Raw genomic sequence first — 17219 nt, forward strand, 5'->3', positions numbered from 1 at the left:
AGCAACACACGACACATTTCTGATTCATCTGATGTGATAAAGGCAGACAGACAACTCACATTTACTGCATGAAAAGAACACGTGCAGATATAAATTCAAATATCCACCTGCCATACAGAAAGCGGCCACCGGCTGCACTGACAAGGGTAAGTGTGGCAGGAAAGATAGAAATTGAGCAAGGGGAAAAAGGTAAGATATCACTATTTGGCTCGCACACACAGAACAGACAGGCTCATTCAGACAGAGCTGTTATCTGCTCAGCTAAAGCTAAGGGAATCAGATAGACCTGTAAACGTGAGAGAGAACAACATCACACAAACACGCCGGGCTGACAGAGTAAAAGATAGCCAGCGTTTCAACGAGACAGTTTTCTGTGCGAAAACACGCACCAGGATGAGTTCTGTAAATCTGACAACATCACAGCGAAACAAAGTGGGAGGTTAGTTCGCTTTGTGAGCGGGGATTAAAGTTCAGGCATCAAAGCGGCCTCGACAACCAAAAGTATCACTTGGAGTGTTTGATTGTTGTCTTCACAAGCCTGTTGATGTCAAATCTGCAATGGAGGCTTCCCCTAATTACTGCGCCAAGGAATGCAGCGGAGTTATGTAATGATCGGCATACATTTGTCCGTCTGTTTATCTGTCTGTTAGCAACATTACTCAAAAATGGATTAACAGATTTGGATGAAATTTTCAGGGAAGGTCAGAAATGACACAAGGACCAACTAACTACATTTTGGCTGCAATATGGCTTATAGTCTGGATCTGCAGATTTGTTAAAGATTTCTGTATCATTGCGAGATAACAGCATGGCGTCACTGTAACTATGACAACAAAAGACGTCACGTGCCTGCTGACGATCACTTGATTGCAATCCTACTACAAACGACCAGCGCAGACTTATCAGGACTTATCCGTCGGAAATCCTACAATGACTGAGCAGCCTTGGTGGAGTACTGTGTTCTCTGAGTGCTTTTCTTGTTACTAACTGTGATATTAACCCTTTGATGCACAACATGGGTCAAAAGTGACCCATATTCAATGGAAAATGGGTATCTCTTGACCCAAGTTTTGCATCAAAGGGTTAAAAACACAGTTCCAAGTTAGAAGGCCAAAACAGGTTGTCAGGGGGCATTTTCAGATGTGACATCTAGACTGAAAAAATAGCATTTTGCCAGTGCCTTCCAGAACTCATTGAACTGTTAAAAAAACGTATTTTTTCCATTTTTTTCCTGAACTTAAAACCTCTTTTTTCAAAGCCTCTCTTCGGTCCTTGACTAAATCCAAAAGAAATAACTTTAAAGCATCACTTTTTTCATGTAAATAATCCCTTCCTGCCTCCCAATAACTCAAATGTAGCTCAACACTGTTGCTTCCTTTAGATCTGTAACGTTCCTACCACCTTTTTAACCTACTGCTTCACTTTTACTGCAGCTCAAGCACACCAGCTCACCTGTGACTCTTGGAGTCATTCAGGTATACATGTTTAAACCAGAAACAGAATGTGAAGAATGAATCAGAAAGCTCCACCCTGAAAGTTGAAAGACTTTATTTTTATGGTTTGTTACATATGAAACGTCTGAAGGCTGAATGAATGTTTTTGAGACTGTAGCTGGAAATAGCATGACTCTTTATTTTCACCTATGTCTTCTAGCATATAGAAAATACCATATAACAAATGTTAACAAAGTAAAAAATTTCAAAGTTTTGATCATGCTTTGGTAATTAGAACAGGGTCACAGCTAGGAATTTGAAAATACTGCAGCCCCACAATCTACCCTGACTCCTTATTAGGAATGGGTATCATTAAGATTTTAATGGAACTACTACTTTTACCGATACTGCTTATTGATCCGGTACTATGAACTGTATTCTTATCAGTACTTTTTGATTGTTTTTGTTTGCTTGAGAGAAAAAAACTCATCAAGAACAATAAAGATTTCTTTATCTTCTCATATGTACTGCATATAAATGAGCGTTTATATAGACACTAATGTTTTGTTGATGGGAGGATCAGAGCGCTGTGGGCTGTCACATGTTTTACTCACAAATAAAATATCATGCAATGTGTTTCATTACACTGTCCAGGATTATATCAGAATTAACAGCTCCACGTCAAACAGATATTAGGTAAATGTCAGTATATTTGTTCTGATAAAGCTTGTTTCATTTGTCACTCATGAGTATGAAATGAATGCAGGACCTTGACTGTATTTTCTGCTGTGTGATTTTAGGAGTTTAGTGAAGAAAACAGTTGAAGTCTGTCTTCTACCACGAACACCAACATTCAGGCAGAGAAACAGTGAAAATAAAGTAAGACAATTCGGCTGCAGCCTCCATATCACTGAATCCTGCTCTTCTGTGTGTTCGGAAAGTAAAACTAAATTTTGATCGACAGTTCAGATGCTGCTCTGAATTTCAGTACGAAATTCTGAACACAGCCGGTTAAACGAACAGCTGGAGAACACTTACTTTTAATCGATCCCGCAGCTTGGAAAGACAGAATTCCGACAGAAATCTGTTCTGGGTTTGGCAAGCAAAAGTGCATCACAGTCACATACTCATCAGACACATGCCTTCTGGTGATGGATAGAATGTGTAACACAACAATCTGACTCGCTACTCGATTCTCCAGTATTCACCGCTAATCCTCATGGATACCAAAAAACCCTCTCAAAATTCTTCTTGTATTTAAACTTCACATGTTTTATCTCTTCTCTAAATCTGGATTTAAGCTTGACACAAGGAGTTAATGGGTAACTGTGGAGTAGGTTTTGATCAGATTTCACAGATTAAAAGCACAACTGCAACAGCTGCAAAAGAAATGGAGTTGCATCCAGGTAACTTTTACTCTTCCTTGTCCTATTACTGAATAGCAGCCGACTGTTGGAAAGTCATCATGTTCAGATTTCTTCAACTACCTCAGAATTTCTTGAGTCTCTCCCATGCTGGATACTTCCAGGACACAGTACATATCTTTAAAGAAGTGCACAGCAGCTCCAGTGTATCTGTGGCAGCTACATGTTCAGGCTCTATTACCTCTTTAACACACAGCTGTAAATTCAGCTTGTTATAGGAATGTCAAGATATTCTTACTGCCACAGGAGGTTAAACATGAGCGTTTGATCAATACTGCAGCCTCATCTGGTGAAGACAACCAGGGCAGGTCACTTTGTTCTCATTTAACCGTGATCATTCGAAAGGTTAAAAGTAAACACGATCCAATCGGCTGTTTCGGGTTCAGTTGCACCATCGACACAGGTTTCATTTAAACACTGAGGGGGTCCACAATAAGCAGGGGTCTGGTTGTTCAGCAGGAAATTCTGAGCTCCAAACACTTCATTTCCTGCATCCTAGTGAATTTGTATGACCCAATTTCTGCCTTTTTTAACACAAGTTTACACTGGAAATGTCTTTACTGATGTAAAGCCAAGCACACAATTGTGGTATTAAGGGTAAAAATTCAAAATATGATGGAATTTAACACAGCAATGATCTCAGACATTCTGTGTTGCTTTTGAATATCCACACTTCTGTAAAACAAACTTTACTCAGTGGATATGATTTCTGCTGAGTCAACACATACAACACCATTTAAAAGTTTGGGGTCACTTAGAAAGGCCCTTATTTTGGAAGAAAAGCCTTTTTTTTCCAATGACGATAGCATTAAATAAATCAGACATACAGTGTAGACATTGTTAATGTGGTAAATGACTCTTTTAGCTGGAAATGGCTGATTTTTAATGGAATGTCTACATGGGGTACAGAGGAACATTTCCAGCAACCATCACTCCTACGTCCTAATGGCACATTGCGTTAGCTAATCGTGTTGAAAGGATAACTGATGATTAGAAAACCCTTGTGCAATTATGTTAGGACATGATTAAAAGTGTGAGTTTTTCAGGAAAATGGTGTGACTCAGTCTGCCTACTGACGGCCAATGATGATCAGGCAGCTTTGTCAAACACAGACTCAAAAGTCAATTGGTTCAAAAGTTGGAGTCTTCAAAAAGTTCTCAAGAAAGAGTCTTCAAGCAGTTTTCAGAGTTTGATGCGAATAATGTTTATTCAATACAGAGGCCGTATTTTAAGTGACTACACAAAGCATTACATCGTCTTCTATACCTACGAAAACTTTTCCTAAACGCTCCTCTTCCATTCTGGAAAGCCACAACCCATTGTCTTAAGACCCAATCAGGACATATATGATGTGATCTTATCAAAAGTTAAACCACCTCCTCTTTTGTATTTCTGCTAGATTGGCATTATCTCAGCGTGACCTAGGTTTGGAGTGCTGACAAAGAGAGGCTTGCACTTCCGGTCTTATGCCTTATATGGGCTCCATGGGCTTCAGTTGGGTTGCCGCTTTCCACAGGATTATTTAGTGTACTCATAACTTCAGCTGACACGTTAGGTCTTCCAATCTTATCGTTTGCGCATAACTTTGATTCACACATCCTATTTGTCTGATTTTATCATTTGTTCAAACTTAAAATGCCACAACAAAAACATGGAATTGACTGGGTGACCCCAACCTTTTGAACGGTAGTGTACATCAGCTGGATTTAATCTGTCATCTTTTGCATCTTTTGTCTGAGGAAGAAGCTCTTTAAATGCATCAAGTGGTTTTATCTTGCGTTACAGAGGCATGTGTTCATAATATTGATTGGAATCTACAGCTGCTTTCTAGAGTGCGTGCAGAATAAAGTCTTTATGTTTAAGTGCACACTGATCACTCTAATTATATCTACTATAGCAAATATTTGAAGATTGAAAATCGGCAAAGTGATCCGGACAGTGATTTACGACGCTTCGTTCTTATAACTACTGACTTTGATTAATTTCCTTTTTCTCTTCAAGTTACTCCTACTTAATTACTTTGCTGTCTTCAGGGAAAGATGGAAGCTCCTTTTCTGCAGAAACGGAACACTGCTACAAATTACCAGTGACAGACAGAGTTACCCTCCAGGTGTCATCTGTCTGTAACAGGAGCCATTTAGGGACGTTTTCAAACTGCGCCGGATCAGTCGAGGGAAACGTAACCTTAGATCGCGTATCAAAGATTTAACAATGCACAGCGATGATGAATAGAGAAGGCAGAAGGAGAACAAAAAGAAATCTGTAACCTTGTCTTGTGACAAAGAGTGGTGGAGTTAAGAATCAACATGTGATTTCAGAGGCAGAGTGGCGAGAAAAGTCTGAAAAACAACAACAGCCAAGACGGATTTAAAAGGCTTAGAACAAATTCCTTCTTCATCAAGACCAAACCACAGTGAATCACAGTGTTTTTACATTTTTTCAATAAGCCGCCTTTCATAATAACACCACTTCCCCGGCTATCATCTCCACTTCTACCTGATTGCTTTGTATTAATTGCTTCTTTTATGGTCTGTGTGGAATTCCGTTCTGCAAACAAATCAAATTTGTTATTAGTTTATTGGTGTTTTCTCTCTCTGGCTGCTGCTGTAATGACTGTGAGATTTTTTATTTATTTATTTTGCCCGCCAATTCTCAGCAGAGATTACATAACAGCAGTGACACAACTTCAGCGCTGACATTCAAACGGGATTTGTTTTTTCATAGTTAAACATGCTTAAGTGGTTAGCTGCTAGCTAGCACCGCAGCATTTGCTCTGCACATATTACAAGCAGCAAGTGTGACAGCAGCATTAAGCTCACTGTGGCCTTCTGCCTCTAAAGGCTGTAAACTGACCCCGTTACCATATGCTGCTGCTGCTGCTCTCCAGACTGCTCCTTACACACCAGTTCTTTCTTTTCTTTTTTCTTTTTTACTTAACTTCATTTACCTCCTGGAAAACAACTGGGTCAGTATATAATTGCGGGACTTTTTGTTACATAGTTGACAGGTATCATAGTTGACATTTTTGCTGTTTCCAGGCCTAAAATCAACATGGCCGCCTATAACCAAACACCACATGGCATTTTTATAGAAAGATTCTTCTAAATATTATATATACAATTGAGTAAAATTGAAATTGAAAGTTGTTTATAAAGTTATTGTAGTAAACCTGTTGACATGCCATAAATCCACACTTGACTCACACACTACTTTATATTAAATAACTCAGAAAGCCTTGGAGTCTTGCCAGTCTTTTCTTCAGGAGGAAATGACATCATGTGGAGCAGATCATGTGATCTGGAATTAACACACTTCCTTGAGAGCTGTTTTTGTAATGTGTAACTTAGTTGAAAGTGATTTCTTGGACACAGATACAATTTGTTATTTTCCATACAAAATTTGATATATTGCCAAAAAAGAAATATCTGTCATGATTATCTCAACTTAATAAAAAGAACACAATCAAAACAATTTTTAGTAAGTTCATTTTATTATTGTTTAGCTAATTAGAAGGTGGTTCTTATTAAATTTGGATGGTTATTTAGTTGACATTTTAGTGATATCCAGTCATTTTTTCATTAATAAATGATTGTTTCCATAATATATAATTATGGAATTTGTAAAGACATGATCATAATGAACATAAAAAACATTAGTTCTTTTAATAAAAATGTATGCAAGATATATCCCATGGACTTCAAAAGTCCCTCAATTATATATTAACCCAACTGCTTTCTCTTCCTCTTCTGCAATTTACTCCAGGTGCTCCACTAGATACTGTCAAGGAGAGTTTCCCACTGCTTAACGCTGTAATATACTGAATGTAATGACAGGTTTTTACATACTTACTGTAGCTTACAGACTAATAGCTGCTTTTTGGAAAGAAAAAGAATCACATCAAGTGGTTAAAGGTCAGTTAGAAGTGCTACTCGAAGAGTCCATGAGCGAAAAGAACTCCCACAGCGCCGTTGTTCATAAAAAGAAACCTACTATTCAATAATCAGCGAAACTGCATGCAACTGTGTCATTACTGCTCTCTGCTAATACACTTAAACATTTGGTTCCTGTTCAGTAACCAAAGCAGTCAATTTCTCTATGAATTGTGTAACAGCTCTACATCGATCAAACACTGCAGTGCAAAGTATTCATGTCACATAAAAGGAAGCTTTTCATGCAACTCTGCCCCATAGAATCAACATAAATGCAACAGAAAATACATTCTGAGATAAACGTAATTCTGCTCTTAAGATGTTTTATCACCATAATGAGGAAACAGTCTGTATTGACGTTTGTGCCAAGCACCCGAAAAATGTTCGTACATAAAATATTTGCAGCATTTTCACTGACAACTTGTTCATTTTGTTGTACCATCCTGTGTTTTTTCACTTGCGTTTACTTTTTCATGTCCACCCAAAGATGCCTTTTATCATCCTGCTTTGCCGTATCGATTGGTTTTACTCAGTTCACATTTTTTATTCTACAGGTCTCATTTAAAAATTTGGCAAAAATAAATAGTTTGTTCTGACCAGATTTAGTGAAAAACAAGAAATTCTGGGCTCCTTGGTGCAACCTTGAAGGCATTAGTCCATCAGCTGAAGCCAACTGACATGTGAGGAAGATTCAGAGAGTTTATCAGCTGAACTTCAGGCTGCTATTACACAGCACAGATAGGAGTATGGACACAAAATAAAAAATGTCATAATAGCATGTGTGAGTATCTGCTTTTTCAGCATTAACACAAGTGGGACCTGGAAAAATACTGTACATGCTGAGTCTAGACTTTTTCAGTTTTTGTAGAATAAAAAATCAAACAAATTCAACATTGTTATTATTATTATTATTATTATTATTATTATTATTATTATTTGTACATGTATTATATGGCACTTTAACTTTATGTGACACAAAAGACATTTTTGAGTTTTCGCTACTTTTAGCTATGGTTGTGATGTTTCCATTAAACTTTACTTGCATAGCTCTGCCTCTTTTTAACCTCCCAACATGCTCAATCATTGGCTATCCCATTCATCTGGTTGGGTTTTGTGTTACGTGCACACTTGGACATAACTTTAACTTTGTGTCTCCACAGGTACTTCTCCAGAGCTGCACTTGTCTGAACTGCAGTTACTGCCCTAACCCACCTGCCAGTGTTTTTGTTCTCGTGGCTTTACCCTCACCCTGACCAGGGAGGTAGACGGAGTCTGGTTCTGCTGGAGGTCTCTTCCTGATAAAAGGCAGTTCTTCCTCTCTACTCTCACCAAGGGATTTGTTGGGTCTCTCTGTATAATTTTTAACCTTAATATATAAGCTATCCAGTTAATTTGTATTCTTTATAATAATGCATACTCTTAACCTTAAAATGTAAATGTGCCATATAAAAAACTGTTGACTTGATTTGACTTGTGCAAAATTAAGTCTTCATGGCTGTTTAGGTTTCAGACACCATTATAGATAAAGTTTATTGTCTTAGTTTAATGCTAAAAAACTTGATTATATTCTCATTATTAAAATTTAGCCCGAACTACAATCTTTCCTTCACCTTTATTTATTTATTTATTTTTTTTACCAAACTGGAAGGTCAAAACAAAGTGAAAGAAGTGGCCTGCAGTGAGAAACCCACTGTGTCGAGGATTATCACCCAAATCTGCAGCCTCCCTCAGCTTTAGAGCTTTTAGCTTATTGTTTAGTTGTCCAGCACACAACTTTTTGCTGTTTTCCTTCACTCTCACTGCTCTCATAACACCATTTTCAGGAGGAGCAGGCAGCTGCTCTCAGTGAAAATGGTCTAAAAACCCACAGCTCTGCACCAAACAGGACACAGACACAGTGAGCTGCTGCTGATGGCGAAGCATTTAGCAGTTAAAGAGGCAGATATTTCCCTCAGGAGCTGGTAGAAACCAAACAACAAAGTTATATGGAAGTGAATATTGGACTTACACTAAATAAGTAGCCAGAAACGCATTTCCAACACGTTTAATATGGACATTCATATGGTATTTGGATTTATGTGACAAAAGGTCAATGCTGTGTTTACTACTTGTTTTCTCGAAGTGAAGCGAAAAACTGTAAGTGAAGGTTGAACCAAATACTTTTGTTGCCCAAAGCCAAACACATGCAAGACTCCAGAGTCGCAATATTGCACAAATACACAGGTGCACATACAATAAATGTAGCACTATACCACAGGAGACCGTGTCATTTCATGCATTTCTTATAGAATGGGAAGAATTCAGAACGTGGAAAAAGAATCAGGAAATTGGTATGGTGTTATTTTTGAAATGTTCATAATGATAATCAAGCTTATTTAAATAGCACTTTTCAAAGCACGTTACAAAGTGCATCACATAAGCAGCAAATGAATCATTAGGTTTAAAAGCAGGGAAAGAAATGATTATATAAAAACCAATGTGGGGTAGGAAAGGTAAAAAGATAAAGTAAATAAAATAAAAGACAGTTCAAGAAAATTAAAGCTCATGTAAAGTTAGGCTCAGATATTCAATCATCATGTGATGTTTTACTGATAGATGAACCCAGGATGCATTATGTTAGCTTCTTGTCAAAATGCTTTATGCCAGTATTTTCCAGCTCCTCTTGGTTGATGCGGATAAATACATTTTTTTCATCAGCATTAGTTGAATAAGGTTATTTCATGCCTACTTTTATTATGAAGGCCCCTTTAGAGGTGCAGATATAAAATACAATACCTTTCAAATGTGCACGTTCACTCAGCAGAATAAGATATGCTACTTAAACTACACATAAAACATGTCACATTTAATTAAATGTAACATTTTCAAACAAAACTGTAATTTTTTAACGTGACAGGCTGCCTGTCAATGTTCATTTTGTTGTAGTAGCTGATACTGATGATGCTGAAACCACTGCGGATCCCTAATACTGAGTAATATCACAGTTACACTACAGTACATGTAAAATAAATACAGGGGGTCTTCGGTTTATGACGTCATCGAGCTACGGCGTTTTGTTGCTATGTCAGAACTGGTTACGTGGAACTAGTTGACGAGCAGGACAGACGAATACACCGTGATGCGGAGCTGCAAGACAGCTTTGTTTACATTCACCACCTTGGATTGTGCTACATCCTCTAACTTTTTGCCCTTCATTATGGATCCCAAGCGTACGTGAGACTCTTCTGATGCTTCGTAGAAAAGGAAAGCCATCTCCATGGAAGTGAAATTAGATATAATAAAACGCTCGGAAAAGGGCCAAACACCAACGAACATCAGTCAAGTTGTAAAAACAGTGCAACATATTGTAGCGACCCTCTGTGATGAATGAGTGAGACTTTATCTCATTCTCTGGTCGTTTATTGAACCTTCACATAGGCTACTGTGGGCCGTAGCTAATACCAGAAAATCTACAAAAACCCAGAACTTTGCTTCAGAATTAGCCAATGGTCTCAGCCTTCTCTTGCTACACACACACTCCTGCTGACTCTGAGCCAATCAGAGGTGAGCTACCTAAACGTGGCATGTTCACTGACATTAGGTAAGTCTCAAACTGAACAATAAACAATGAAACCTCAACATCAACAACAATATTAGTCCGTAAAAACATTGTTATCTTCTTGTAAAATGACTCATACATGCATGAAAATCATTGGTATTCATGACTTTTCCGAAGAACTGATCAATATCATGATGCACCTAACGGCTTTGTTTACATTTTTCCCGGGGTTCCGACTTACAGCGAAAATCGACTTTTGTTGATCCCTAGGAACGGAACTCTGACGTAAGTCGAGGACCCCCTGTAGTTGTACTCTGGACTGTTTATCAACATTTGTGCAATTTTTCATACTACATAAAATGCTATTTTTGACTGCAGTGTGCTTTCCATTTCGTCGTAAAAGTTGTGAGAATCCTTTTCAACACAAATACACGAGGTCAAGTCCATAGAGAAATGATTTTCATAGTCCAGTGTGAAATAACTTGACTAGCCTGCAAAGAGTCCTGACCTCAGCCCCATCCAGCACACCTTTGGGATGAATTAGAGCACTGACTGCCTAGCGAGGCCTTATCAGAAACCATCAGTGCCTGACCTCACTAATGCACTTGTGGCTGAACAGCAGCAAAATTCCTGCAGGCAGGTGGAAACCTTTCTTCAAGAGTGGAGGCTTTTACAGCAGCACAATAATGCCTCTGGGGTTGGAATAACAAGTTAAACGGTCACATATTATGTCGGTGTAATGCTTCCATAAATTGGTTGCACTACCTGATACAAGAATAAATTACTGATCATATAAAACTAGCCAATGTTACATGACTAAACACTGAGAATCAGCATGTGAGCAACAATCCTTTAAGTAAATATATTCAGCTGCTGACAGAGTACGCCAACACCCCCGTGGCCTTGCAGGGGTCTGCCCACTAAAAGGGACAGCGTGTGCCAATGAATCAGTGCTAAATGCCAGTTTATGTGGTGTGACTACCATGCCTACCATCTGGGACTGACACAGCACCAGAAGGCTGAGACAAAGACAACTCGAACATAAACAGGCCTGTTACTAACGAGACAGCAAATTAGGGAAGTTATTTACAAGTCAGACTGCGGTTTCTATTGATTTGGGCTATTGTATGGATAAGTGACGCACATCAGTCACTGTCATGGGTGTTTGTTTTTTTTTTGCATTCACGTACACAGCAGCAAAGCGAAGTCTTCCAAAGCCTCGCATTCTCTCATTCATACACACTTGTCACATACAGGGAGCACTCAAGAGAAGAGTGACGAAAGGAGGTGTGATGCTGGTAAAGTAGGCTAGAACCTAGTCATTATCAGCTTTCTGTTCACACAGGAGAGCAGCTGGCAACACAAGTCATACATCATTTCCACCTGTGATGGACCGGGGGAGAAAAAAAAAAGAGGGAGATCCGACAAGGGGGGGCCAGCGGAGGAGGGAGGATGGTGAAAGGGTGAGTGGCAGGGAGAGAATCCCAGCTCATTGTGCACATAAAGGACCTCAAGAAGCGGCACTGCTCCCTGATAAAATCACACATCAGATCAAAATAGAGAGCGGCTGTGGCCTGTCCTCCGCCTTTGTTCGCGCAGGTAAAGCCATTAGAGCGAGCTGTGAGAAAGCAGCATGGGCACGGCAGTTCAATGTATCATGTCTCACTAATATAGGTGCCTCCCACTGAGCTGGCCATAATTGTGCCAGGGAGAGAAGATCGAAAGCCTTCCTGTGCTGTACTCGGGCACTTTTTCACAGAAAAGAAGACACTCTCTTCATGTCTCTTTCTCACCTCGTCGCTAAGAGGCTGTTCTGAATCCCCATGACTGCTGTCAGGCTGAATTTCACTAAGGGGACGTTACAATTGGCTGGGGACTGCCAGCTTTTCGCAGGTGATCGGATGAATTGGGGGCCACGCTGGCAAGGGGATTAGTTGGAAATGAAGCAGAATGACGGGTGGTGAGTGTTAATTAGGCAGGCGGTAGTGTAATGTAGGTTTAAAAGTGCAGAAAAAGAGCTTAAATTGACAAACTACTGGATGGAGAAGGGAGGGGGACTCGGCGGGTTGTAAAAGAAGAGGTGGCGACTGTTAAAGGACGGATAAATGAGAAACGAAAGATGAAACACGAGAGGAATGACGAAGGTGAAAACCAGTGGGGAACCACTTTTTGAAGACAAGTGTGGACCTGGGCCTGAGCTGGAAAAACACTCGGAGAAGGAAAAGAGATGTGTTGGAGGAGGAAGGTGGGGGGAAATAAAAAAAATAAGAGGATGTGACTCTACCACATCTTATCTGAGGCGGAGGGAGGCGTGTTTCTTGTGATGGTGGTGCCGGTGGTGGAAGGCATCGAGTTAGGGGAGTCATTAAAAAAATGTCTAGCTGGCTAAAGCACAAGCACTGGTTTTGAAAATAGCCTGAATAAAATCTGCATTCATTTAGAGCGAGTCCATCACACAGGCACTTATACCCGAGAGGGCTTAAGGGAAAAGGCCAGAGAGACGGAAGAGGAAGGATCAAGGCGAGCTGGAGCGTGATTTAGGCATCATCACGAGAGGAGGGAGTGATAGCCGAGGCAGGGATGGAGAGATGAAAACAGCTGCGTTTGCTGTCTAGGCGGAATTTTTATTCTTCCCGAGCCACTTTGGGGTTAAATTAAACTGCACGCAGCCAGAGAGAAAGCGAAAGTGACGCCTTCTATGTGGGTGCTAATGGGGTTAATAATGAAATAGAGTAGACCTCTTCCTTTACTGGCTCCGGGGCAAGCGGTATGAAGCACGGCATGTTGCTGTTTAACGCGCCTTGTACGGAGTAGGTAAGCCATTAGCCATTACCGAGCTCCGTTCTAATGCCATACGGAGGAGGAGGAAAAGGCTGGGTGTGCCTGAGTGTGTGTGCGTATGTGTGTGTGGCCATTAATCCATTAGTATGTCGACGCCTGGACTTGCACGGTGGCGTGGGCAAACCCAGGTGCCTGAGTGCAAACAGCGCTAAACAAAGTCGACTCTATCGCCTCGTGTCAGGCCCGAACCGACGCTGATTTCTTTAAGTGCACGATAAATTGATGCATGCACGCATCTCTTACGCATAATGGAGCATTCTGTAGCAACATCTTGGAGGTATTCGAAGAAGTCACACACTGTATATTCAAGGTTACATGAAGAATGCTAGTACCAGCTCCAGTCTACTCTCGGATATCAAGTGGCTAAAAAGCTTCACGTTGACTGACTCTGGAGCGCACTGACAAAATGATGAAATGACGAAGTGGCAAGCAGGGAGGGAGGCAGGCCGGCTGGTTGGCTGAATGACTGACTGATGTGGCTAAAAGATGGGAAAGTGGAGTTGGAGACTGGCTCAAACCAGTTAGACTCGCCGCTGACATTCGCCTCCACCTGTGAGATATTGTGAGAGACGAGAGAAACGGAGAAATGTACGAACGCCAGCTGAAGGAAAAGTGAAAAAAACTGGAAAAATACGACATGGGACTGAAAATGAATGAAGGAGAGCTGTGAGTAAGAAGGAGAAAAAGGCAGCGAGAGAGCGAGATGTGACTTAGAGCAATGTTTCCAGCAGTGATTTTACTGTCTATTGAAGCAGAAAGCACTGAACTTTAGATGAAATATTAATACAGAGCAAGAGAAACAGAGGGATAGAGAAAATAAAAGGATAAAAAGCACGCTGGTATTAGCCACCTCCATTTTAATTAGTTTCTCCTTTCATTTCATTTCCTCCATCTCTTATTTGGGCTCTGAAGATGTAAAACTTAATTAGTGAATAACAATTATTGGAAATTATTGCCTATTACCTAATTGTTTAGGTTATCACCGTAATCATTATTACTCTCTGCAACTACAACCGAGCATTAGAACCAGATGAAATTAGTCAAACGGTTTTAAGAATCAAGCACTCGATTTTCCCCCCAGAACGCGGCGGTGCAGAGCAGGCAAATCCACAGGTCGGCTTTAATTAACACGAGGTGTTGTCGCAGCCTGGAGGCAGGCTGCACGCTGGACATGGATTTACTGAGATGAGAGATCCTTCTTCTTGAGACAAAAAGCGTCAATTTTTCAATTCGTTGAAGAAGGAGAAGACCTAAAAAGAAATCAACAATACCTGACGTCGTGCACGCTTCTTGTCTGCAAAGCGCACAACGTTACATAATTCCAGAGGGTCTGAGGAATGCAATCAGGTGCTCATTTTTATCCGGCATCTGATAGTCACGTCTGGAAATCATTGAAATTGAACCTGAAAACTTTCCTCACGCCTCACATTAAGACTGGAGAGTTATTTATGAAGCCTTTTTTGCACTGACTTTCACCAAGAAGAGTTCTTTTTTTACGATGCTCCTGGAAAGGAGAAATTATGACGGTGATATTTTTCTCCACAGTTTGATATACTTCAGGTGAGGAAAAATAAAATGTGGGAAACAGCAACAATTTTATTTGGAGGCTTTATACAAACACACACACACACTCACATATATATATATATATATATATATATATATATATTTTATATATATATATATATATATATATATATATATATATATATATATATATATATATATATATATATATATATATATATACATATATACACACACACACATGTAGGTAATATACAGGCAGGCAATTGAGGTAAGATGATGGATGAGAGAGACAGGTCGCTGGTACACACCTCTTAACATTAGGATTTGAAAACGGGGGAAATTTTCTGCCCATGTCCCCCTGACATTTAAATAAGGGCACACACACAATCTAAAAATCACCACCAGGCAACCACTTGCTTTAAAATATCAACAAAGACTGGGTTAAACAGGTCCAGATGTGGTCATGACCTCTCTAAGGCCTGAAGCCAAATGCTGCTGAGCTGCTGCCCCTCTACCTGAACCAGGTAAAACATTTGCAGTTACTACACAGTCACACCTGACATCATTTCTCCTTAAAAAACAGAAAGATTAAGTACACCTATAATAAGTACACCTATAATCTCAATCTGCATCCATCTTGCCAGATTTATTCACTGTTGAATTTACAAAATCTGGAAATACCTGCACGTTTGCACCTGCTACTTCATGCTCCTTGTATATATTTACTGAAACTACACAGGTTTACATACAGCTGCACCTTCTGTGTAATTTATGCACTACTTTAAGCCTGACTTTATCTTATATGTTCAGCAAATGTGCAATATCCAGCAGTGCAACATCAGTTATACTACTGTTTTTATAGTTACTTAATATACCAAAGAAACTATCTTTTAAAAAAATAAGCTATCACACTGCTCTCAGTGAGACACTTGCATAAAATATTTTCTCTGCTTGATCTTTATATTTTATACTTGCACATTTCCTACTGTACTCTTAAAATGGGCTGATTGCTGCTAAATTTTTTATACACTGTGCAATGACAATGAAAGAATTCTATTCTATTCTATTCTATTCATAACTCAACCTTGACTGAGAGTGTAGGTAATCACTGAAATTATGTGCACCTATGAGGAGTGCCATCACACTCACATATTATCTGGACAGGTTCCCTATAGGTTGCTGCAAGAAAGTGCGACTTTCATTCCATACATGTGTATATGAACACACGTGATGTGGTTATCTTGTCTGACCTGCAGCTTATAAACAGTGTTACTTGCTGGTGTTTATCCAACAGAAAAAAAGAGTTGTATTTCACTCTCACATTGGTCAATAACATCATCTCAGACTGCAGCCTTGGAAGTGGCTGCAAGCAAGACAGACAGAGCAAAAGATTCTCTGCTCAGCTTGGTTACTGAGACAGAGAGATTAGAGAGAGATGCACTGCAAGCCTGCACATCAACTTAACCTTACACTTATTTCAAACATGGGGAGGCGAGGAGACAAGTTTTTGGGATTGCTGTTCCTGCAATGTGTTCTTTTGGTGCTTTTTTCCTTCCTCTATTTGTAATCAGAGCAATAATTCACTGTCTCATTGAAGTTGTAACGGTGCCTTGCATAATTTGTGGAACCCTACATGGACCATTAGTGCAGAGGTGGCATCCTGCAACCTGCACAACCTTTTCATTATTTGCAAAAACACAGATTTAATAGAAAACATTTAAAGCCACTCCATAGTCATTGATCTAACAACTAAAAAAAAAACATCTCAGTTCATCAAAACTACACATTTAGTGTTTAGTTTTTCCTCATTGAAAACATTCTGTTCCTGCCCTAAAATGGCTTTGATGACACTCATTAACTGCAGCTCAAGTACACCAGCTCACCTGCAACTGAAGTCACTCTGCACTACACAATGTCAAGCTGTAATACTGGAGAAGCTCTGCCACACGTACAGTCAGAATCTATGTTGTTGAGATTGTCACAGGTACAGTTTCATGGTGGAAATGTTTGCCCACAGTGTTTTATTTTGCTAATGATGTGTCTTCTCATGTATACAACACATCGTATAAGCATGTTAACAAGCTGAAAAATACTTCATTTTAATCAAAGGAGGTCTTTAACCCTTTGATGCACGAGATAAGCATTTTCCATTGAATATGGGTCACTTTTGATCCATGTTGTGCATCAAAGCGTTAAACGGGAGGAGAGAAGGAGAAAGAAGCAAAATATGAGAGAATCCTGAGAAAAACAGAAGCTTTGACAGGTATTCTCTGGAATGTCACAAGGTTTAAACAAATCAACAATCATTCACCCTCGTATTAATAATGACTTTTGGTGCTTAAACGGTAGCTCAAAGTATACACAATTTATAATATTGATTTAAATTAACTGCATGACCTATCTTCATTGTTTTACAAGGCCTGCATTACAGACAGATCTGACCTTTATTGTGCAAAACTGAACACTCACTGAGCCTCTTTGGTGTCCTTTTAAATACATTATTTCTGTTGTGCCACACAGGGAT

At 39.6% G+C, this 17219-nt stretch overlaps 1 protein-coding gene across 4 annotated transcripts in view; it reads right to left on the bottom strand.

Moving 5' to 3' along the window:
* Positions 1-17219, bottom strand: part of LOC111584813 (uncharacterized) — a 174139-nt gene that overhangs the window by 42911 nt on the left and 114009 nt on the right. The gene's annotated exons all lie outside the window — the stretch shown is intronic.

Source organism: Amphiprion ocellaris, chromosome 10 (genome assembly GCF_022539595.1).
Source record: "Amphiprion ocellaris isolate individual 3 ecotype Okinawa chromosome 10, ASM2253959v1, whole genome shotgun sequence".
Classification (NCBI taxonomy): domain Eukaryota; kingdom Metazoa; phylum Chordata; class Actinopteri; family Pomacentridae; genus Amphiprion; species Amphiprion ocellaris.